This window comes from Choloepus didactylus, chromosome 11 (genome assembly GCF_015220235.1).
Source record: "Choloepus didactylus isolate mChoDid1 chromosome 11, mChoDid1.pri, whole genome shotgun sequence".
NCBI classification, from domain to species: Eukaryota; Metazoa; Chordata; class Mammalia; order Pilosa; family Megalonychidae; genus Choloepus; species Choloepus didactylus.
This window is the reverse complement of record NC_051317.1, coordinates 70626918-70651576: the sequence shown is the minus strand read 5'-3', so window position 1 is coordinate 70651576 and position 24659 is coordinate 70626918. Positions and strand designations below refer to the sequence as shown.

General features: G+C 37.5%; 1 protein-coding gene and 1 long non-coding RNA gene across 5 annotated transcripts in view; one reads left to right on the top strand and one right to left on the bottom strand.

The window, feature by feature from the left end:
- The window catches only part of GHR (growth hormone receptor), a 304400-nt gene that overhangs the window by 172222 nt on the left and 107519 nt on the right, over positions 1–24659 (bottom strand). Inside the window, exon 1 of one of the 4 annotated variants that reach the window (XM_037799545.1) lies at positions 4811–4967. The exons of 1 other annotated variant lie outside the window; for it this stretch is intronic. The gene's annotated coding sequence lies outside the window, so the exon portion shown is untranslated. Of the gene's footprint in view, positions 1–4810; positions 4968–24659 lie in introns of those variants that run through there. 2 more of the 4 variants (XM_037799543.1, XM_037799546.1) reach the window with 2 other exon arrangements.
- LOC119506499 lies at positions 2536–23110 on the top strand. The gene is made up of 3 exons (XR_005211007.1): positions 2536–2770; positions 2951–3038; positions 19742–23110. It is a non-coding gene; the product is annotated as an uncharacterized LOC119506499 (long non-coding RNA).

The window sequence follows — 24659 nt, the reverse complement described above, 5'->3', positions numbered from 1 at the left end:
CTTTTCACACAGAGAATCATATATGCCAAGTGGTTGAAGTGTTTGAAATACTGAAATATGAAGGTAGGATCAGAAAACATTATCCTACGAAATAGCAAATAAAAAGTATACACATATATGGATGAAATCAGCCAGCCACAGATATGATCACTGAAGTCTGACATTACTTCGAAGTGTTGCTAATGAGGCTGCATAGGCAGAATTCTACAGATGTCCTCTCAAGATCCCTCAATTATCCAAACAGTAATCTAGGTACCACTGTGAAGGAACTTTGCAAATGTAATTAAGGTTCCTAATCATCTAATATTAAAATAGGGAGATTATCTTGGATTATCTGGGATATTCACAGGTAATCACATGAGCCCATAAAAGCAGAAGAGGAAGACAGTCAATGAGATGTTGCAGAAGAGGAAGTTAGAGAGACTTGAAGTGTGAGGGGAACTTGACCTGAGATTGCTGGAAGGGGCCACATAGAAGCCTAGGATGGAATGGTTGTTCATACAGTCCCTAGAAGCAAAGACTGCCTCCAGGCTGATAGCCAGCAAGGAAACAGGCACCTCAGTCCTGGAATGGCAAGGATCCGAAACCAGCCAACAACCTGAATGACTTTGGAAGCAAATTCATCCTCAGAGCCTACAGAAGGGAATGCAGCCCCGCCAATATTTTGATTCTGTGCCCAGACTTCTGACCTGCAGAACTATGAGATAATAAATGGGTATTGTTTAAAATCACTAAATTTGTAGTAATTGGTTACAGCAGCAACAAAAGACTAACACAGTCTCTAAAAGTCCATTATAGAGTCTGAGATTGACTTCCTAAACATCAATCAAGAAGGCAGTAACCCAGTCACCACCGAAATATGCCATATATATGGGCTTTTTCAGGACAGCATAGAAATTTGGAGACAGAAAAACCTCAGAGATAATCTAGTCCAACCAATTAATAACAATTGAAAAGGAATGCTAAAAAAATTAGGCAATAAATAATTTATGGCTGAGGGTGCTCTGATCATTCAACAAGATCGTTTCAGTACAGAGACAGGTGCAATAATCACTCACAGCTTGGTGATGCTCTCCTAAGGTCATCAAGTTCCCTCTATTCCAACTCTATGGTCACCAAACTATCTTCTGATTCTTATACCATTTATTGGATATACTCTCATTTTGGAAAACTAGGACAATAGCCAGCTGAAATGAAATTGCTGAAATGAAATGGAGAATAAACAAATGTACTGGCATTTTGGTTTACTCACCCATCTTGAGTTTAGCAAGTATAAATCAGGCCCCCAGAGTCTGATCACTTTTGGGTCAATTGATGCAATTTATTTTCTGAACATGTAAATCTGGACATGAGATGATCCCAGGCAAAGGGAGAAAGCCTCAGAGATCTATCTGCATCAGTTTTCTGACTGCTTCTCATCTTAACCTCAGGTCAGACCAGGAAATTAAAAACAGGCACTGTGTCAGTGGGAAAATAAATCAAAACCAAGGTTAAAATCAAGGACAGACAAAGATAAGGGGAAGGTAAAGACAAGAAGCACACCATTTATAGGTGGTGTGGGAAGGGAAAGGCCAGGCTATCTTTGTAACATGCCTTTGTGAATCTAACACCTTGGCTCAAGAGAGTTTGCTTTCAGTGCTGAATTAAACATTCAATTCCCAGGAGGCTTATGTTTACCTTCTTTATGGGACCACCACAGCATAACTCAGGATATTGTAATTCAATGACCTGGTCATGTCTCCCCTAAATCAGTTGGCCAATGGGGGAGAGTTGGAATCAGCAGACTGACTCTGAACTACTTACTATTGATTCACAGAAGCTGTCTACTTACAAGAATCAGAGGAACAAACACTTAAATGCTTTTTTGTTGTAATTCATTTGAATGAAATCACTTATTCTACATCTTATAGAACAATGACAAAACATTCAACTTTCCCTCCAAATGAAAAGTGATTCAAATGAATTTTTCACTGTTTATCCTCTTGTGATCATACCACAAGTGAGAACTTTACTTCCAAACAAGGAAGAAAAGCTACAGGGAATCCTCAGGGGGAAGGGGTACATTTACTTATTGCACCATCTAAATGCTAAAGAACCAAAGTTCAGGTATCTCCAACACAGGGAAAAAATGTGTCTGGGTGCCCCAAGTATCTAAAATAACTCCTCTCCAAATTGAATCAGCATCTCTGACCTGCCCCTAATCCATACCAAATCAACAGATTTCTGACCTACAGGAATCTGACATAATAAATGGGTGTTGTTGTAAGTCACTAAATTTCCTTTTTTGATGAATGAGATTGGGGTTCACCCAATTACCTGGACAAGTGATTTCAGTTCCTCCATCTCTTCTCACATTTAACTCACATGTAAGGGTTTCATTCTACCTTAGAATTCCCTCTGTAATCTGGGTCCTTGTCACCAACCCCTGCCCGCTGCCTTTTCTCTTGTATGGACTTTTTTGACAGCCTCCTTTGTGGTCTATCTTTTACTTTCAAGGCTGCTGCCAGACAAATCATTAATCTATCAACCCTTTAAAATCACACTCCAACATCACCATCTCCATGAAGCCTTCTAGACTCCCCTGACACGCAACTGTTCACTCCTCTGCACCTCCAAACTGATTTTTTTTAACTTCTTCATAAAACTGGCCACATCATCAAAGTCACAAGATGATGAACCCTCTGTTTATGGAATAATAAGATCTCAATGCCTGTGTTATTGTCTGTAAGGTTCTTGAGGGCAAAAGAAGGAAAAAAGAGGAAATGAGAATGTATGTATAAATGGTCTCTTCTTTTTTTGTATCATCAGCATGATATAGAAAACAACTTGTAACTTTTTCTACTGAAAATTATTTCCCAAGCTTACTAGATTAGGTTCCTTAAGCTACAACTGATTTAAAGATAAATGGTTTTACTAATTCTCTATTAATCCAAATGTCTGAAAACCTCAGGTTGGTGATGATGGGGAACAAGGGGGACTATTGGGGAAGCAGAATCACAATCACAGAATTCTGGAGCTGGATGGGGCCCTGAGATGAGGTAAGTGGATCCCAAAGAGGTATAGACCCTATAGTTGGTTACTGGCAGAGCTGGGCACAGAACACAACCAGTTCCCAGTCCAATGGACTTTTTCAGTATTCCACATTGCCTTCAACTTGTAACTCTATCTTCAAGTAGCACTTCAAAGAGCAAGAAAACTCATGTACACTTAGGCTCACATGTGTGTCACACATAATATCATTTATAGTTAGGCTTTCCATACAAACAAATCACAATAAGTGAAGGCCTGAGGCAACCTGAACTTTTCTGGCCTGCCCAGCTGGCTGATCCACTAACCATCTAGGGTTCTAAGAAGACTTTCTTGTGAAGATCCAGACTGGGATGGCTCAACAGGGGCTGAGTTTCTCCTTGCCACCTTCTTTGAAGTAGGACAAGAGCCCAAGAAGGGAGTTTACTCAGATCCAGTCTGCAGGCCTGGACAAAACTGGACCTAAATTTCTCAAGATGATTCTGGTTAAAGTCTCGCAAAAATCTGTTTGCCACACTGACTCCACAAAAACTTCTTGAACTGCAGATGTGCAGGCACCCTTCAGTATAAATGCAAAACTCTTAGCAAGGCCACCCAGTCCCGTGTGATCAGATCTGGCTTCTTCTTCCAACCTTTCTATTGCCATCTTCCACCATTTCCCCAAACCTCTCCATTTCTTCCATCCACACTCCCCGACTTACAGAAGGTTCCAGGCTCCTCACACCTCTGGACCTTATTCCTCCTGTCCTCTTCTTACTTTATCCACCTCTGCCACTCATTCCTCCAAAATCTCAGCTCAAGGACAGTTCAACTTAGAAGCATTTCTAGTGACAACTTCTATCCCATCGCTACTATAACAGCCTTTACAAACCTTTATTGGAGCATGTAAGGAAAGCACTGATTTTCTCATCTCTCTCCCATTATACTATCTACCTCAGGGTCATCTTTGTATCCCTGCTACCTAGCACAGTACCTAGCACACCAAGTATTAGATGAAATGTCAGACCCGCAACACTGCATTAAAGTGGGTGGTTGCAAGGGATGGGAGCGTGGCCTTCTGCTGAAAATTCATCTGAATGCTTTTTAATGAAGTAGATTAAACAGTGCTTCCCATCACATCAAGCATGATGTGATAGTTTTAGTCAGCATGTAGTAAGGAACCCAAAGCCTCAGAGTTAATCTGCAAAGAGGTATGGCAAGAAGCATAAAAAGACAAAGTCTTATTTTCCTTTTCTTCAAACTTCTGACTTTAGGAAACTTGGAAAAAGATGCAAAGCAAACATGCAATTGTGTTGTTACATCCTTTCATTAGTTTTCTAAAACATAAACTGATGATTGAAATGTGAAAAAAAAAAAAAGATTAGAATTAAAACCCTGAAGTGTTTCTGAGTGCAAATTATAATTTCTGTTGACATTATCAAAACATACCAGCTCCTTAAATGCTCACAACACCCTTCATTTAGAGAATAAATCTAAAAACGGTGATTAGAGAAAGGAGAAAGCAGTCTGAGACTTTGCCTAATAAGACTATTATAAACTCCAGCACAAGAAAAAGGAGTTTTGCTGAAAGTAGAAGGGAGAAAAGCAGAGAGGTGGAAGAAGGAGGGAGAAGAGAGAGAAATTTAGCCAGAATAGGGGAAAATGGCGGGGAGGAGAAGGAAAACATCTGGCCTACACCAAGTCAGCCGTTTACATGTAAAAAAATGCAAATGCAAGTAGGGAAAAAAAAAAAAGACCTGGATATCAGCCTTTTAATCAAAGTTAACAAGAAGGAAATACTAACCAATGGTCCAGCAGATATTTCTGAAATAGAGGTTGGAGTTTCCCAAGGTCTCCTCGTGGCTTTGTGGCAAGCGCCTTTTTAATATCCTTTTTTAGTCAGTCACGTGGTATGAAGACACACCACATTACACTAATTTAGTTAAAATCTGGCAGTGAAGGTGGGGTTGAAAGTGAAGCTGGGTGAAAGTTACTTGGTTACCGCTTGGCATGTCGCTTGTAATCTCTAGCTTCTTGGTCATGGTGTTTTGATTTATAAACCTTCGTTAAATCCCTCAAAATGAAAGTGTATGCACATGCATACGTGTGGGTATGTGTCTCTCTCTGTCTCTCTCTTTCTCTCTGTCTCTGTCTGTCTCTTGTTCTTTCGGCCCAGTTCCAGAAAAGTAGATTAAAGCACATCAGACCATTGCCTCACATAATATATTACCTGACCTTTGCCCAGGACTTTGTTGAGCTCTGCCAGCTGCAGTGAAGGCCAGGCCTGGGCTGGAGTCATCTGAAGCCAGAGAGGCCAGCTTAGAAGAGATCCAAGTACTAGATCTGGACAAAGGTTAAGATTTAGATGGGTTGAAGACAGTCAAAGAGTTCTATTAATCTAGTACCATCATCTCTCTAAGAAGCACAAGAAGGAAAGTTCAAGGAGGGCAGAGACCTCTGTCTTTTGTGTGTACTGGTATCTCACTGACATATCCCAGGTGGCCAGAGTTCAGCATATTGAATATTTGTTAAATGAAGGAATATATTAATGAATGAATTACAAAACATTAGTGCCCACTGGAAATTTAATTTTATTGTAAATGTTTAACCATACTATTAATGGGGTAAAGTGGTTACCTAGATAAACATTAGTATATCCTACATATTAAGTATTTAGTCCAATCTTCCCAGCCTACCAAAATCCTAACCAATTAAGAGTATCTTGAACAAATGAGCAGGAAGACAAAGGATTTAGATAATGTGCATTTTGTTTTCGTCATTACCCTGTAACAGAGAGAAGTAGGTCCCTAAGAAAAAGAGATCACAAGTCAAACAAAAATAAAGATCCAAAATACCAAACATTTGTTGAAATACCTTTGATTGTTTTAGTCACACAAGCAATGTAAGAAACAAAAGGACTACTTTACTATTTATGGTGCTTTGCCATATTTCTTTCAACATGGTTAGAATAATCATGATGATTTTCATCATTGATGTGGACTAAGTTTCTGTATATGCAAGACTGTGACTAAGATTCCTGTGTGTGACCCTCACTCCTGTTTACACTATCAACACAAGAAGACTGTTCATGATTTACAATGGCAGCCAGAATTAGCAGGGCTGGTGACAAGATTCCTATCTGGCTGGCTTTCTTATGTTTGTACACAATAAACCATTCTGTGACATGTGATGCATCAAACTCATTTAGAAGAAGAAACCCTCAGAGGGGAAAATTCATTTTAATAGGTTAATTAACAATGACTAGATTTGAGAATTCATTGCCTGATTGTAAATAGGTGACTACCTTGTCATGAAATCATATTTTGGATATGTAGAACCAACCTGCCTGAGAGATGTCTCTAAAACACATTACCAAATCTAAAGCCAGGGTCCACAAACACCTCATCCTCAAACCTGGTCTTCTTCCAGTGTTTATAGCATAAGCCAAAAACCTAGGAGTTACCTTCAGACACTTTCTCTACCTCCCTCCACCACGGCTTCAACTGTCAAGGTTACATTCTCAGTCTAATCAGTTAATCTTAGCTGAGCCAGGTTGATTTCACTTGAATAAACAAAGAATTGCTGAAAACTGCATTTCCTAGAAATAGTGGCAATATAATTGGCAATTACATTTCAATACCTTTTGAGTCCATTTCATTCCCTTTTCATCCTCTCTACTGCTATTGCAAGGTCCTAGCCACCATCTCTCACATGGACATCAGCAATAGCTTCCTAACACACAACTCTGGTTCTTTCCAACCCATTTTTCATACCACAGCTCAAACAGTCTTTTCAGAACACAATTATGATCATGACATCCCTTTGCTTAGAACACTTAAATGACTTTCCAATGGTCAGAGGATTAAGTCCACAGTCAATAATATTTACTAATTGTTCCCAATATTCACTCTCCCCACTTTCAGTTACTAATAGAACAGTCAATAATATTTACTAATTGTTCCCAATATTCACTATCCCCACTTTCAGTTCGTAATAGAACCCACTGAAAGACTACAATTCACAAACTCCCTTGCAGCTAACTGTGGTGATATGAATAAGTTCTGTGAGCAGGATATAAGTAGGAGTGACATACACATCTTTAGAAGAAATGTGTATCTCCCTCACTTCCCATTCTCCACCTCGACTGGCTCAAATTTGGATAAGCTGGATCACCAGACACATGGATGAAAGCAACCTAGATCTGTGTCGTACTTCTGGAACTCATTATGAAGTTAGATCTCAGGTAATGAGGGTATATACATTGGCAAAGAACCAAACAGCCAGTGGTTTTGAGACCAGCTAGCCTAGATCTTTCTAGCTTTTCCTTGAAAGAGAAAGATCTTTTTTTAAATCTCATTTTTCAGGCTCAACTGAAAAAGTAGTGGGAAATAGGAATCACACAAGACTTCTGAAAACCATAAGCTGAAATTTTACCCTTGATATCTATAAAGAAAGAAAACGTATTTGAACACAACTCATTCTGACATGGCTTTTTCTTTTAATGAGTCATAAGAGATACTTCTTCCATTTCTAAGAGACTACGAATCCTATTATTGTCCTGGCATCAGAAATATTTAGAATGGGCAGAATGTGTGAATAGTTTTATTTGAGGAATTAATGCCCACAGAAATACATACCCTAGTCAGATAGAAGTATTATTTTGGTCTAATAAAAAAATATGTGACTCTGCCTCACCCTCCCCCAAACCAAATTCCCAAACTTCAAATTATTAGATATTTTATCAAATAAAACAACAATGGCTATATTGAGAGAGAAGGGAACTGCAGAACTCGGGAAAAGGAGCAGGGGTTGTTAGTGGGTTGTTTCAAGTTTTTATACCTACCCCCCACAAACAAATTGTATACTGAAAAATATACTCTGAAATGGTGTTGGCTGGACAAATATGAAACCCTCTGCTTCAAACAGGATTTTAATCACAGACATCTCAAAGTTATACCCAGAAGATGAGCTAAATCAAGAGTAGGAATATTTGATGTTGGTTTGCAAAATGATCATTTCCTCAGAGCCAATTTTGATTTTTTTTCTGATTATAAATACACAGTACATGCTTTTGTAGAAATTTGTAAGTATTAATATAATGTGAAATAAATTCTGGATTCTTTTCATGTCACTTTTTCTATTAACAGTTTTTAAGGCAGTTGAAAACAGACTATATAAAATCTTTTTTTTTGTTTGTTCTTCATTTTTTTTCCATTTACCAATAGAGCATTTTAGGTGCTTGCCAATTATATTGCCACTTTTTCTAGGAAAGGCAGTTTTCAGCAATTCTTTGTTTATTCAAGTGAAATCAACCTGGCTCAGCTAAGATTAACTGATTAGACTGAGAATGAAGTCCTAATACTGAAGGCTGGTCAATAGGAAATGTTTGAAATCAGATGTGGGTTAACAATTCTCTCGACTTGGAGAAATTGCAGGTGGGAAAAGAGGGAGTTTGAGCACACCATAAAAAATTCTATGAAGGACCCTGTGATCTACTGAGGGAGGGAGAGAGAGAGAGATGGAGAGAATGGTGGGCATAGCAGCCAAGATCTGGTATCCTTACAGTAAATGCCCATTATATGGGGTTATCTAGGTACATTCTCTTCCTTGCTGGCTAAATGAGTATAATATTTCCTCTCTCAAAAGCAAAAACAAAATGAAAACTATGAACATAAAATTTAATGCCCTCATTAACTAATATTCCATTTTATCCCCATTACTGGCCATTAATATCAATGCTTTTCAAACTGTGGGTCACAACCTATTATTAGGCTGTGGGATCAATTTAGTGGATCAAACCCAGCTTTGTTGCTTGCTTATTTCAGTGACTAGAAAAAGAAAAGTAAAGAAAAGAAAAGAAAAGAGAAAAGAGAAAAGAAAAGAATGGCAGAGTGCATCATCCATAATAAGAGGTGGTTTCTTTACAAGAAACTTTTTAGTGCATGCATATAGCTATTGGGTCACAAGGTAGTCTCAATATATTCTTACTGTGTGTGGCAGTCAAAAAAATTTGTACGCCACTGATACAGAGTGCTTCAAGCTTTCTAGTATTATAAATAATGGTGCAATAAGCATCTTTTTGCAGATGAGGGGAATTGGACTGTATTTACATTTACTGACTAATGGCTAAGTCTGAAGTGAAATTACTTCATAGAAGGGGAGAAAATTCATGAGATTTTTCATAGATATCATCCAATTACCTTCCAAAAACCTGCCCTAAGTTAGACTCACACCAGACCAGTAGAAAATTCCAATTTCACTGCACAATTGTTAGCAAAAAATTTCTTTTCCTTGAAAATTTTTTTCCTTTGAAACATTTACTGTGAATTATCTATCCATATCCTCCCCAATTTTTGTTGGGAGGGCTTTCTTTGCTGGAGTTCCTACCTTTTTTCTTTCCAATTTTTACACATATCTTTTTCAGGGAGGCCTCCTCATCATTCTCTAAGGATAAGGATATGCAGGAAGAGAAAAAGGGAGAGGGAATTTTGATCAGATTGATTTTGACAGCTACTATCAGACTACTCTTAGACTTTTATCCTTCATTGATTTTGGGACCAGCTACCTGATATGAGAGAGCCATAAAAAATAGCCTTAAAGATAACAAATGACAAAATTGATGGCCAACATGGCACTGCAAGTTTACACTTTGAACTTCTTCCTCTGTGCCAAACACTGAAATGGTAAGCCTATTTTTTAAAAATTAAGACATTAGTACTGAATAATGTGAAAGAGCAGTTACGAGCAATGGAGGGCAGATTCAGAAGCTTTAAAATATATATATATAAGGGAGTTTCAGAAGGAGAGGAATTGTTTCAACTGCAAAAAAGAAAAATCAGTTTTGGAAAAGATTACTGAGAATTTTACAAAATTAAAAAATGTAGTGAGTTTTCAGATTAAAAGCCCAGAGGAATCACTAAAGTACTATAAATAAAAACTAAATCCCCTAGGATACCAGAATAAACAGAAATCATAAAAAGCTACTGGAAGAAGAAGCAGATAACCTTCTATGAAACTCAAATGGATGCACTAGAAGATTATTCTTCAGCAACAATAAATATCAGAACAAAAACAAATACCTTTAAAATGTTACAGAAATAATCATTAATTCAGAATTCTATACCCAGCTAAACTCTCATAACAGACTTTTTGTGTGAGTGCGTGTGTATGTGTACATATAAAATCTAAGAGATCTACCACCTAAAGAGTCTCACTTAAAGAATGACTAAAGGAGCTATTTTGCAGAGAGACAAGAATCAGCTTAAAAACATGTTGAAATTTTCTCAACTGAAAAAAAAGGGAACTTTCTCCTGACTATTCTGGCTCTTAGGTTACTGACCATTTCTCTGTTCCCCTTTAAAGCGTAAGTTCTTGATGGAATTATTTTATACTCCTGTTTCCAGTTCCTCTTCACCCATTTTCTGAAATCCATTCAAATCAGACTTTAACCCTCACTGCTCCAATGAAATAGCTTTTGTCATAGTTACCCATGAATTCCACATTGCTAAGCTAATGGTTAAATCTTAGTCATTTCTTTCATTTATCAACATTTTAATACAATCGAACACTTCCTCCTCTTTGAAAGACTATGTTAATTTGGTATGTTGGGCACCTTTCTCTACTGATTCTCCTGCCTCACTGGGCACTTCATCTTGGTAAACTTTGCTGTTTCCTCCTTATTTTCCAATCACTTGGCATTGGAATACAGCCAGGATTTATCCTTCTCTCTGCTCTTCTCTATCTATACTTACTCTCTAGGGGATCTCATTCAGTATCATGACATTAGTAACATCTATATGATGTTGTTACCCAAATGTATAACTTCAACTCAGACCTCTCCCTTGAACTACAGGCTCATATCTCCAATGGACTATTCAATAATCTCCATGGATGTTAGGCTTCTTAAACTTATAAATCCATAACAAACTTTTGAGTTTACCTTCCTAATCTGCTCATCTGACAGTCTTGGCCATTTCAATAAAAAAGCACATCCATCCTAAAAGATTTTCAGGCCTTTATTCCATTCTTTGACTCATACCCTACAATAAATCTACCAACTAATTCTCTCAGATGCATCATAAAATTATATCTAGACTCTGATCACTTCTTACCACCTCCATCTTTATCTCACTGGTCTAAGGCACAAATGTTTCTTATCTGGACAATTACAATAGTTTCTTAATTGGTCTATATGTTTCTACTCTGGAATCTCCTTATCCCCAGTACCCAGAGTGATCTCTCTAAAACTGAGAACACGTAATTTCTTTTTAAAAAACTGATGGCATCCCATTTAACTTATAGTAAATGCCTAAATCCTTACACTGATCTGAAAATCTTACCTGATTTTCCCTCTCCTGCTCCCCCTTGTCATTCTGCCTCCATCTAGCACTGCATTCTTCTTGCTCATTCTGTTGCAGCAACACTGACCTCTTTAATGTTCCTTAAAAACTCCAAACAGCATAAGCTTTTCCCTCTGCCTGGGGCATTCTTCTCCCAGACTTCCATCAAATATCCATTCAAATTTCACCTTATTTGTGAGTTCTTTCCCAACTATCTACATAAAATGATGACCCTCATCCTGCTTTATTTTACTCCATAGCACTTCTTTATTTGATACACTATATGTTGATTTGTTTATTTTTTGTCTCTCTCTCTTTTTACTAAAATGCCAGCTATATGAGTTCAGAGATTTATCTATTTTGTTTTCCACTGTATTGCCAGCACCTACAATCATGGCAGGCCACTAGAAGGCATTCAATAATAATTTATTGAGTAAGTGAATAAATGGTGAGCAAAATAAAAAAGGTAAAAACATGATACCTAATTCAATTAAAGATTGCTTGTAAAAACAATGACAACCACATTTTCTAGTTATCAAAGATATGAAAGTAAATTCTATGCAATAAAAACAAAGAAAATAGGAGAGACCACTATCAAAGGACAATTAAAATGTACTAGATTTTCTGTTTTGTTTGGCAGATAGATAATGTGCATGGAATGAGAACAATGATGTTGCCTGATGTGAGAGTGAATAGCCCGACTAAAGGGAATATGACTGCATGGGTGTGGGGCAAGCACTGGCAGTGAGGTTGCTACAGCCTCTTGCTGCCTTAAGGAGCAGCTCCAGGAAGACAAGGGAAGCCACACCCACCATAAAGCCTAGGAAGGAGAACAGAATCTGAGTTTGACCATAGCTCCTGAGAAACTGACAGGCCTCACACAAGAGTTTAAAAAAGGAAAGGGAGATGTTTTAGGGTTATGTTCTATGGCTCTATTCATTCTCAGCAGGCAGAAAATGGAGAATCAAGTTATTCCTAGGTAAACTACTATATCTGAAATAAAATGAAATGAAAAGTTTTGTGTTTTAGAATTTCAAAGAAGCATTTCTGAAAAGTAAGTACTTTAAACTAATGCCTATAAAAAACAAGCCCAGTAAAATAAGCTTTAAACCTTCTAAAAAGGGGTCTTAAATAGTAATACATACTGTTCAAGTAAGATTTAGCTTAGGAATGTAATGATAGTCCAATATCAGAAAGATCTATCAACACAATACAACTGCCTTAATAATGAAAAAGAAGTAGCCAACTGGTTATTCTAACATGCAAAAAATCCACTGTTTATAATGTAAAACTTATTTATGATAAAAGCTAAAACTGGAAATGAAAGTTGTTTTCTTAATCTGATAAAAATGTGTCAGCCAAAAGCCTACAGTTAGCATACATAAAGTGAAATTTTTGATGCATGCTTGCAATAATACAGTACAGGATAAAAAAAGTTTATTTTAAAGGTGGTAGTTCTTATATGGCATAATACCATGCAAGAATAAGAAGGCTGGGATTAACAGAAGGAAAAAAACAGATCCTAGAAAAGACCAAAGTATATATTGTATCTTGGTAAACAAGAGAGAAAGCATTACAAATATGAAGAATGAACAGGGTATTTAGTAAATGGTATTGAAACAACTACTTTTCAAGATGAAAAAAAAAAATAGATCCATGCTTTACACTGTATACATATAAATTCCAAAAGGATTAAACATCTATATATTTAAAAAAAAAAAAAAACTTTTGGGAGCATGCTGAAACAATTTAGAGTATAGTTGGAGTCTTTATATAACATGACCAAGGAGAAGGAAATAATTACTTAAGCAAGGTACAAAAAGCAGAATAAAATAAATTTATATAAAAACTATCTGTTAAAATTGTAATGAACAAAATTAAACTTCAATCGACAGGGAGGCAAATTTTTCAACTATAAAACAGACAAAGGATTAGGATTATATCTGATGTATAAATACATAAATTAGGATCATATATATTCACACATTTACATATATACATATACACACATACAGACATACACGTGTTTCTATAAAATAATAAAGAGTAGAATGAACAATAGAAGAATGGACAAAGGGTAGAAATAGACAATACAGATAAGAAGAAATCCTTATGGCCCTTTAAAAATAATGCTCCATTTCATAAGTAATCAGGGAAAAGAAAATTAAAACAAGATATTCATTCACATCCATCAACTGGCAAATAATTAAATCTGCCAATAATCAAGTATTGGTAAAGACTTGGGGAAACAATAGTTCTCATATATTGCAAGTAGAAGTGTAAATTAGTATGAGCACTTTGAAGAGCAATATGGCAATATACAACAGCCAAAAAAATGCACATATCTTATAGTACAGCAAATCCACTTACATATACTCCAATGAAACTCTACTGCATGTGTCCTTGGAGAAATGTATCAGGATATTTATTTCAGTATCACTTATTTTAGTAAAAAATAAATTGAATCAATTCAAATTCTGGTCAGTATGGGAATGTATAAATTGAGGTATTTCATAAGATGTTGCAATATAGAGTAATGAATAAATGAACTAGGATTATATATAATAGTAATTAACAAGGACTATTTAGAACAACAGGGTATATCCTTCTGGTAGATTGGATTATGTCTCTCACAAAAACATGTTCAAGTCCTAAGCCCCAGTCCTGAGAGAGTGAACTCATCTGTAAATGGGATCTTCAAATATCCTATTAAGATGAGGCCAAATTGAAGCATCAAATATCCTATTAAGATGAGGCCAAATTGAAGCAAGATAAACCTTAACAAAGTATAATTGGAGTCCTTATAAGCAATCGAAACTTGGACACAGAAGTAAAAGTAGAGGAGTGAGTAGGAGGCAGGAAGCAGAGTGTGACAGAGATGGTGATTGAGTGATAGATTGTTAGCAAGATACCACAAGAATGCTGCAGACCTCAGAGAAAGCATGGCCTGCTGAAATCTCGAGTTTGGACTTCTACCCTCCAAAACTATGAGACAATAAATTCCTGTTGTTTAAACCAACTAGTCTTTGGTATTTGTTATAGCAGCCTTGGCAAATTAAGACAATCCTAAAAAAAATGTTTGGTGGTAAAGCAGCAATTGCCAGAATACTATATTCCACATGATATATGTACATTTTAAAATACACATACGATTTATATGATTTACTATATATTTTATGTATGTATAAAGCATGTAACATTTATGTATTTAATTTTGTAAGTATGAAAACAGACTTTACACAAATCAATACAAGGCAGTTGTTTCCTCTGGGGTGGCAGAGAGCAGAATGTAACCAGGGAAAGTAAATTGGTGTTTCAGTTTCTTAACTGCTGAAACAAATACCATACAGTGTGCATTGGCTTAAATAATGGGAATTTATTGGTTCATGGTTTTCAGGCTAGAAGAGTCCAAATTCAGGGCATCAGCAAGGTGATGCTTTCTCCCCAAAGACAGTGATATTCTGGGACTGGATCCTTAGTCCTTGGCTTTTCTGTCACATGGCAATGCGCATGGCAGAATCTTCTTTCTCTTCCAAGTTCGGTTGACTTTCAGTTTCTGGCTATTCCCCAAGGCTTTTCTCTCCATCTGACTTTCACTCTGCTTACAAAGGACTGTAGTAATTCAGATTAAAGCCCAATGTGATTCAGTTGGGCCATACATTAAGGGAAGTAACATCTTGAAGAGATCAATTTACATGGGTCTACATTCACCAGAAGGTGGACAAAGACAAACAACATGTCCAAACTGGGGTACACAATTCATTCAACCACAACAGGGACTTCAAACTTACATGCTTCACATATGAAGCAAATATGGGGAAAAATGTTTACATTTGATGTATTCATTTGGGTGGCAGGCACATGAGCATTTACTAGAGCACCTTTTAGACACTAAAAAAAAACAAAAACCAATATAAATAAAGTGAGTCAGAGAGCTCCACAACCATACCCTTGCCCAGAGTAAAAATTAATAGGTCCATAAAAAATTTTACAGATAGTAGAAAGATCAAGAGAAAGAGTCTGACACCTCCCTACATGTAGGACAGGTATTCCTGCAACATTACTGAGGGGGGTAGGCTAGAATGGTTACTCAGTTGAGCTCCAGTCACTGAATCCATGACTCTTACCCCACATATCCACCCCAGCCTCCTCCCAACCCCAATAGCTCAAAAGTGGACCTTCATCAAACTTAATGTTGTCTGACAAGCAAGAGGAACTTAATCCCAATTTCTAGGCAAAGAACCATTTTCTTTGTAGATTCTAGAGAAAAGCTACAGAGTGCACCTTCCAAGAAGAAAAGAAAATCATATATGATATTATACAGCCTGGATCCCATCACAAGGCTTCCCAGAATCCTCATGCCAGAAGTCTGATTAATGCAAACAAAAAAAAAGTCATTTTTTTTCACTGACCTTCAAGAAACATGTTAATTTATGTCCCTCTATATTCCAATATAAAAGCCCTGGTCTGGGGACAAATGATTAAGAAATGGTTCTCAGTCTGTCTCTTCTGGAAATAACAAATAGGACAAAACCTTGATAAGCTGACCATAGAGTCACACTTAATTACCCTGAACTGCAATAAACAGGTATGAAAGGGCTGGTTGATTTTACTCACATGGGCCGCTGTACAACCTGCTAGCACATATGGATTAATACAAGAAGCTAAATGCATTTCACACACTGCCACTTGATTCAGCTGGTTGAGGAACATCAAAATAATAATAATATAATAAACATAAAAGGGCAGCAAATGACAGGACAGCATATGACAGAAGATCTGTGAACAACACAGAGGTAGAAGGTGAACTTCATTCGTCCTTGGTCATCTCAGTCCCTAAGTGTAAACATACCAGAAGTCCACATTCACTATCTCAAATGATCTCAGGAAACATCCTGAGAATATGCACAATTAGTCTTTTTCTGTTACTAATATGTGGTGAACACTGAGAATAAACCCAAAAGCCTGGCTAAGAATTCCTTAGAAACAGAGTCAGTAACTTTAAAAAAATGATTTTATTTTATAAATACATTATTCCAAAATAGGTATCCACCCATATTCCAATGTACGCAAGAGCATTTCACTTATATATTTACTCTTTCTCATTTCCTATTCACTTTCTGCAACAAGGTCACCCTATTTCTCTTCAGTGTTAATTCTACACTTAATTGTTTCAGGAAGTGGTCATTGGTCCTATTCATGGTCCATACTGTGTAAAACTGAAACCCACTACAATGGATATAGTTTAACTCTTACATGGGTACCTTGGTCTTGGCTTGCTTGAGACTTCAGTGGGTTTCAGAGCTACAGTAGAAATATTCTGTTTATCTAAGGCAGATTTATGAGGTACATTCACTCCTGACATATCTTCCAACCCTAAGACATAAGATCTATTGTTTTAAACATTCCATTATTAATAATAACTAGAAATGGAGCCAAAATTCATTCTCAGAACCAAAAGAAAAATGGACAGATGAACAGATGGAGGGACTCTGTAGTCCATCTGCCCTAACTTGAATCCACAGGCCCCATCATTCTCATCTACTCATTTTCATACAGGTTGCCAAACCCAGAATTGGCCACAAAGATTCACCTTCAGGGCTCAGGCATCTGTGTAGCTGTAGAACAATAGGAAACAGCCAAAGTAACTTTCACTGCTGGTCAAGGCATAGGCTCTGCACTCTTTAACGTGGCAGATAATGATGAGATGGCCAGGATTATAACAAGTAAGGGGGGATTTGTACTGAAGTATAAATTTTAAAGTATGTCTGACGGGTTGTGGTAACCCAGAGTACAGGCCTTCTTCTAAACAGCCCATAACAAACCTGCTTTAGCCACGGACAAAGGTCTAGAAAGTAAACAACCTTTCCGGAGTGGGGAAGAATGTAAACCTGGACATAAAAACGGCATTGATTGTGTCTTAGTCTTAAATACTAATCTTAGTAAAATATCAGGTTTTAGATCCTATAGTGATTATACTAAAGTACTAGAGACCCAAAGCCCTCATATTATATGGAATGTCTTTGTTATAAAATCATATATTACTCCTTGCACACACCCTGTTACTTGGGGAGTGCTAACCCTCCTGAACAGCCACCACTAGAGAACCTCTCCTGTTTCTAAGTCCCAATAAATTTATGTCTACTTCTGTGCCTGGCACGTTTTTCAGTCTCATAGCAGCACCAGCCCGTGCTCTGCATGAACTTGGTCTGGGCTGGAACACTGGTATTTATCAGCTGGCTGTGACCTGCTACATCATTAGATAGTGCTCCTAATTACACAGCTAGACTATGCAGACTGAATCCCATCACAATGAAACTCCAGTGAATTGTTTCATTTAATTTGAAAGACACTAATCTGTGGAGAGGCTTTTTCTAATCATATATAAGAGTGTATCTGTCTATTGCTGCTCTTTGTCTATCTTATGGACTATTGCCATACAGTCCTCGCTGTTTTCTGTCTCTTTTCTCTCCAAATCCATTGTGCACTCCACTGCCAGGGACCCAATCTGAAGTCCATCTCTGATCTTGACTTTTTCTTGCTTAATTTTCTCCAATGATTTCCCACTGCTTAGATTCCAGAGTCCTTAGTTGGGAATCAAGGCACCACTCCAGCTGGTCCCAGTATGCCTCTCAGGTTCTATTTTCCTCTACATTCAATTTCTTTCTATTTGTGTCATGGAAAGACCCAAGATTTTGTTCAAGATGTTCCATATTACCTGGAGTATCCTCCATCCTCCTTTCTCTCCACATTTCTCCACACCTTGGCTCTTTTCACCCTTAAGACATTTTCAGCTCTACTCAACTGTCACTGCCTTCTTGAAGGTTTTCTTAAGTCACTAAAGGAGGTGGGATTTTTCTGTGCTCTGAGGTTCCACTGTGCTTTCTTTGTAACTCATTCACTGTGTTTATCACAGTCTATAACAATGAGGTGTATGCTGTCTTCTTACCAAGCTATAAATTCCCTGAGGATGGCAGAAGCTTAAAAAATATATTATACATGAAACTGACACTGTTTAATATTGCAAATGGTGTCTAGTGACTGTGATCATATGGTCTAAAAAATAAAATAAAACAGAAAGTCATCCAGAGGTTTTCATCTCTGCATTCCTATTTCCCAGCCCCCAAAAGGAAAAAGATCCAAGACTTCAGAAGTAAGACCTCATCTTTGTTCTCTCTACTATCTTGCACAATGCCTAGAAAATTATAAGCCCTGAAAAAAAATTTTTTTTTCCTCCAGCAAATAAGGCCTTGGTTGAATAGAAATATAACCAACCACCTCACCTTAAGATACACAGCCTTTAGGGTTGAAGACTTGTTCATCAAAACAAGAGATATAAATTTGGGAGTGAGAAAATCTGCCCAACCAGCAACCACAATGGCAACAAACCTTGTCAGCAGAGAACAATGTTGTTTAGAGATACCAGTCTCTTATTCAGGATGAGCTGGCAGTGATGGTGAGGGTGTGGGGGTGTGGGGTGGGATTGTGGGGGTGTGGGGTGGGACTGTGGGGGTGTGGGGTGGGATTGTGGGGGGCTGACCCATCCTATCAAGATAACAGAAAAATATTTATGATTTAAAGATAAACAGGATACATGTTTATTGCTTAATAGATGTAGATCACCATACTTAATACTTTTGCCAGAAAGAAAAAAGGTAGTAACATTATGGTAAAACCAATGTATCCGTATTTACATGGACACTTTTAAGCTTCAAGTAGAAAATGTCTTTAATCAAGATACTTCAACAGACCTGCTGAAAATGGAAAATATTTGTGCCACTTCTTCTGGTAAGTACCAACATTAATAAATTTCTTACATAACGGATGAGAAAAAATTTTTTGATATATGAATGTTTTTTTGTGTGTTGATAGAAATTTGGCAGTCAATGTGCACCATCTTTTACACACAAAGTGGCTCAATCAACCACTAGCCTTTTCTTACAAATCTGGTATCTGTGTCCCCTTAATAAAAAATGATGAGGATGTATTCCTATGTGCAATAAAAAACTAAGAAACAAAAGGGTGCTTATTTTGGCCCAGAGACAGTGTAGAAAGGGCCCATCTAACGTTCCCTCTTCATAAAATCCTGCTTATGAATTCATATCACCCAAAAAAGTCAAGCCAAGAGAGAACCATGATTTTAGTCTCTTTTTTTCTTGCCAAAATCTTTAATTTGGGGAATGCAAATAAGTTTTTCAAAATTATTTAAAATAGCCCATAGAATCCATAGACATGCCAAACCCTTTTTTACCTCAAATTATTTCCAAAGATTGGTTGTTTGTTCCATTTTAGATACAGTTAAGAACTAGATGAATATATTTCATATAGTTAGAATTCTCAACCCAAGTAACATCCTGCTTTCTAAAATGAATTTTTTTCTCTTCCATTTTTCCCAGCAAGTCAAAAAATAAAAATCAAAACAAAATCAACCTAAGTAATCTGAAAAATATGAATCTGAAGTGTCTTCAGTGATCTTTTTAACTAGACAAACTCTTTGGAAGATGAAAATCAATATCAAGAGGAACTGTAAAGCTTTCAAAATGTATTGGAAAAGTTTCAAAGGAGATGAAAAGCATAAATTGTTTTGTAAACCTGAAGAAAATTCTAACTTATTCCTGGAAGCCAGTGTATATGATGCCTGAAAGGCCAAGACTAAGAAATATGGATTTTACACTGAAAAAATATAACAGCCTCATCAACTACAGCTTCATGGTATAGAACAAAGGGAGCCTGGAACCAAGAAATGCTATAGTATCATCTTGGGGATATGTGCATTCTTAATACCCATTGTTGCACAAAAGAAGAAAATTCTCACACAAAACAGACTGAGAGAAGAAGGTTTGGGCCAAATCCCAGACCAAGGCAACCTCAACAACAGCTGACAATTCTTGCAAAAAGTTTTCTTCAGGCCAAGAGAGTAACAGGACTCCTTACTGTTTCCCTTAGCATCTCACCATTCAATGCATTCAATTAGTCATTCAGTAACCATTTTGAGCTCCTATTACATGCCCTTCACTTTTCAGGGTACTTGAGATCAGTGGTAAAGGTCTCTGATATCATGGAACTGACATTCTACTGGGAGAAAATTGACAATAAAAAAGTAAACAAGTAAGTAAAAGAGAAAATACATGGGGATAAATGCTTTAAAGGAGGTCTACAGAGTGACGTGATAGAGAGGGATGGGAAGGGGCTAAGAGGTGATTCATATGATTGGGAATCAGGGAAGTTTGGCAATGGAGCTGAGACCTGAACACAAGAAGGAGGCAGCTATACCAAAATCTGAGGGCAGAGCATTCCGGGCAACGGGAGTTAGCTTAATGAGTTAGTGAACAGCAAGAAAGTCAGTGTGGCTGGAGGTTAGTTAGGAGGGGAGAAGATCAGAGAAGTCAGGAGGACCGAACCATAGGGCCTTGTAGGGAGAGTAAGGAGTTTGAATCTATTCTGACTGCAGTGGAAACCACTGAAGAGTTTTAAGAAAAAGAACTGTATGACCTGATTTATGTTTTTTTTAAAGTCCACCTTGCTTGCTGTGTGAATAATGGATTGTAGGGAGATAAGAGTTGAAATAGACTATTGCCATAGAATAGGCAAAAATGATGACAGCATGGGTAGGGTGATATTGATGTACAAGTAGAGAAGTGGATGGATTTATATGTTTTAAAGGTAGACCGGACAGGGTATGATGATGAATTGGACAAGCAAACTGAACAAATGAGAAGAATCATATTGATCTTGGGCTTAGCAACAGGGTAGATGGTGGAGCCATTTACTAAGATGCAGAGGACCAGCAAAACAGTTTGGGGAAGGATTTAAGAATTCTGTTTTATCCACGTTGAGTCTGAATGCCTATTAGGCATCCAAATGGAAATTTGAAAGAGGCAGTTGATGTATACAAGTTTGGAACTCAATGGAGAGGCCAGGCCCAATGCATAAACTCAGCGGCATATATTTAAGTCCATGGGACCTGATGGAATCTCCTAGGGAGAGAGAGTTAAAGAAGGATGAGGATGAAATCCTGGGACACTGCAACATGTAAAGGTAAAGCAGAAGTAGGAGCCAGCAAGAGACCAAGAAGGCATATCCAGTGAGTTAACAACCATCCCAAGAAAGCATGGTGTCACAGATGTCAAAGAAGAAAGTGTTTTTATAAAGGAGTAATCAACTGTCAACTGCTACCAAAAGGATGGCCAAGATAAACACAACCACATGCTCTCCACATCTGTATCATTGCAGCTATAATCACTACCATCAGCATCATCATTATGACAACCAACAGTTGTCAAGCACTGCCTATGTGCCAGGCACTACACCAAGAACTTCACTGCACTATCTAATTGAATATTCACAATAGCTCTTATTAGATAAAATCTTTTATCATCCTTGTTTTAGATATTAACAAACTGAGATATAGAGAGATTAGTTTACATTCTATGTGCGCTGGAGTTTAATCAGAACCTAGAAAGTCAGACCTAGGGTTCAGTTCCTATCCTGTACCCCACATCAGTGCCAATCCAAGTGTTGTCTGCATACCATACAGGAACTATTTGTTACTGGATTGTAATGAGACAAATACAGAAATAAAGAGTAAGCATTTAGAAACACTTATAGCGATTCAACATTGGCCACAACATTCAAAAGAGGTGATGTGAAAGTATAGGTCCACAATGGATTGGAAAATTAAAAAAAATTAATAACAAATCCTTTACCACAGATATCGTGAGAGGCTCTTCTGTACTTTCTTAACAATCCCTCACAAACTCCCAAAAGATAAGAGCTTCTTCAATAACTCTTTCTTGGCCCAAATAAGACCCCATAGCTGCTGATCCAGAAGGACTGTGAGGGGCTAAACTGGTCACTTATCTCCTGGTCAATTGTCCTCCATTTAATCACCTATGATTGCAAACACTTAGGTCACTGTAATATGCAGTGTTGGGGACCTGGGGTAAAACAAGGAAATCTTTGAACAAAAAAGTACTTGTTCTTGTAGATGCACAAAAGTGGTCCAGAGTGCACTTGTACAGTGATCTTAATGACCTGGATATTGACAGCCTGAGCTTCATTCCAGTTTATTTTCCAGAACTGATAGATATGACCAGTTTCTCATGTTTGAAAGCATAGAGGGAGCACATAGTTAGAAGGGTCAAGGAGGGCAGGGTGTGGCTATAAAAGGAAGGCAACCACCTGTCCATCCTCTTAGGATCTCTGATCATTAATGCCAGAAAGCTTTTTTTGATTCTTCACGTGACTTTCAGAAGATCACAAGAACATGGTATCTCTTCTATGTCTTAACTACCACCTGATTCTTTATTATATTCCATCTTGTATAATATCTATTTGAAGATTTGTCTTTTTCCTGCTTTTAACCTTTAAGTGACTGTGTCTTACTAATTGTTTTCTTCCCAGTTCCTCACAAATAATAGATGCTCAGTAAATGATAAATTCCCTGAGGTTGGTTTTGGCTTTATTAGACAAATACTCCAGTTACAGGTATAGTTACGGTACCTAAATAATATAATTGGTTTTTTTTTTGGTGGGTAAATGGCAAACCTTCAAGAATTTCTGCACTCTCTGTGCTTTGCAAAAGAATAGATTCCCAGCATCCATCCAAAGTCTGGCATAAAGTAGATGCTCAATGAAGCCTGTTGAATGCATTTGTTCTAGTTTGCTAATGCTGCCAGAATGCAAAACACCAGAGATGGATTGGCTTTTATAAAAGGGGGTTTATTTGGTTCCACAATTACAGTCTTAAGGCCATAAAGTGTCCAAGGTAATACATCAGCAATCGGGTACCTTCACTGGAGGATGGCCAATGGTGTCCGGGAAACCTCTGTTAGCTGGGAAGGCACATGACTGGTGCCTGCTCCAAAGTTCTGGTTTCAAAATGGCTTTCTCCCAGGATGTTCCTCTCTAGGCTGCAGTTCCTCAAAAGTGTCACTCTTAGTTGCACTTGGGATATTTGTCCTCTCTCAGCTTCTCCGGAGCAAGAGTCTGCTTTCAACGGCTGTCTTCAAACTGTCTCTCATCTGCAGCTCCTGTGCTTTCTTCAAAGTGTCCCTCTTGGCTGTAGCTCCTCTTCAAAACTTCACTCACAGCTGCACTGAGTTCCCTGTGCCTGTCAGCTCATTTATATGGCTCCACTGATCAAGGCACACCCAGTGGGCAGGCCAACACTCCATGGAAATTATCCAATCAGAGTCATCACCCCTAGTTGGGTGGGGCGCATCTCCACAGAAACACTCAAAGAATTACTATCTAATCAACACTGATAACATCTGCCCACACAAGACTACATAAAAGATAATGGTGTTTGGGGGACCCAATATATTCAAACTGGCACAGCATTCATGAGTATCTGAGTGGAAAAATCTATGAACAAATTCCAACAAGAACGATTGTACCCATAGCCATTTAATTCATACAACAGTGAGTTCCTACTAAAGCCCCAGCAATAAGTGCTGTAGATACAATGGTGAGTAAAACAGATATGGGCCCTGCCATAATATAGTTTTCAATCTAGTAAGGGAGCTGATGTTTCTGAACTTATCATACATGTATGTATTTATAAGTGTTATAAAGTAAAATATGATCTAGTATGAGAATCATGGAAAGCTTCTTTCAGGACCATCTGAAAGAAAAGGTCAAATTTATTCAAAATGTATATGAAAATGCCAGCACATAATCATGAAGTCTTTTTAGAAACCAGGCCTGTATAAATAGAGCAAGTAGTCAAGAAGGGTAACAGTTAATGGTAGCTGAAGTTATCTCTTGGTAACTAGGTATGAGTTACTGAGAGAATATGTGGAAATCTCCCCCTTTGGTAACACTTACAATAAACCAGAGCTTTTTATGTGTGCCTTGATTGTGTGTGGTCTTGTTTAAAGACAGAAGGAGATACTCAGTGACCTAAATTTTTCTTCTTCAGATATTCCTTACCATACCCTGGTTCTTTTACTAGTCCTAGATATTTCAAATGTAAAAGCTCAGCTATTTTTCTGAGGTGCATGAGGAAAAAGTGAAATTTACTTTATGAGCTGAAAAACAATACATTCCCTTTATTCTCCCATAACTCAGGAAAACAGCTGAGAGAAATTTTGGTCAAACTTTCCAAAAAGTTTTGGGCTAGGGACAAGCCTGGAAAAATTCAAACCCAAAGGAAAAATTTCCAGAAATTTAGAAGTGAGTAAAAACAGAGGGTTATAACAGTTCAGTATTTGCTGCCAGGAACAAAGTATATATGATATTATTTATTGCTGAAAGCTTTTCAGAGAGGCAGCATCTGGTTTCAGTGAGGTCTTGCTTTCATCCCATCCAGCA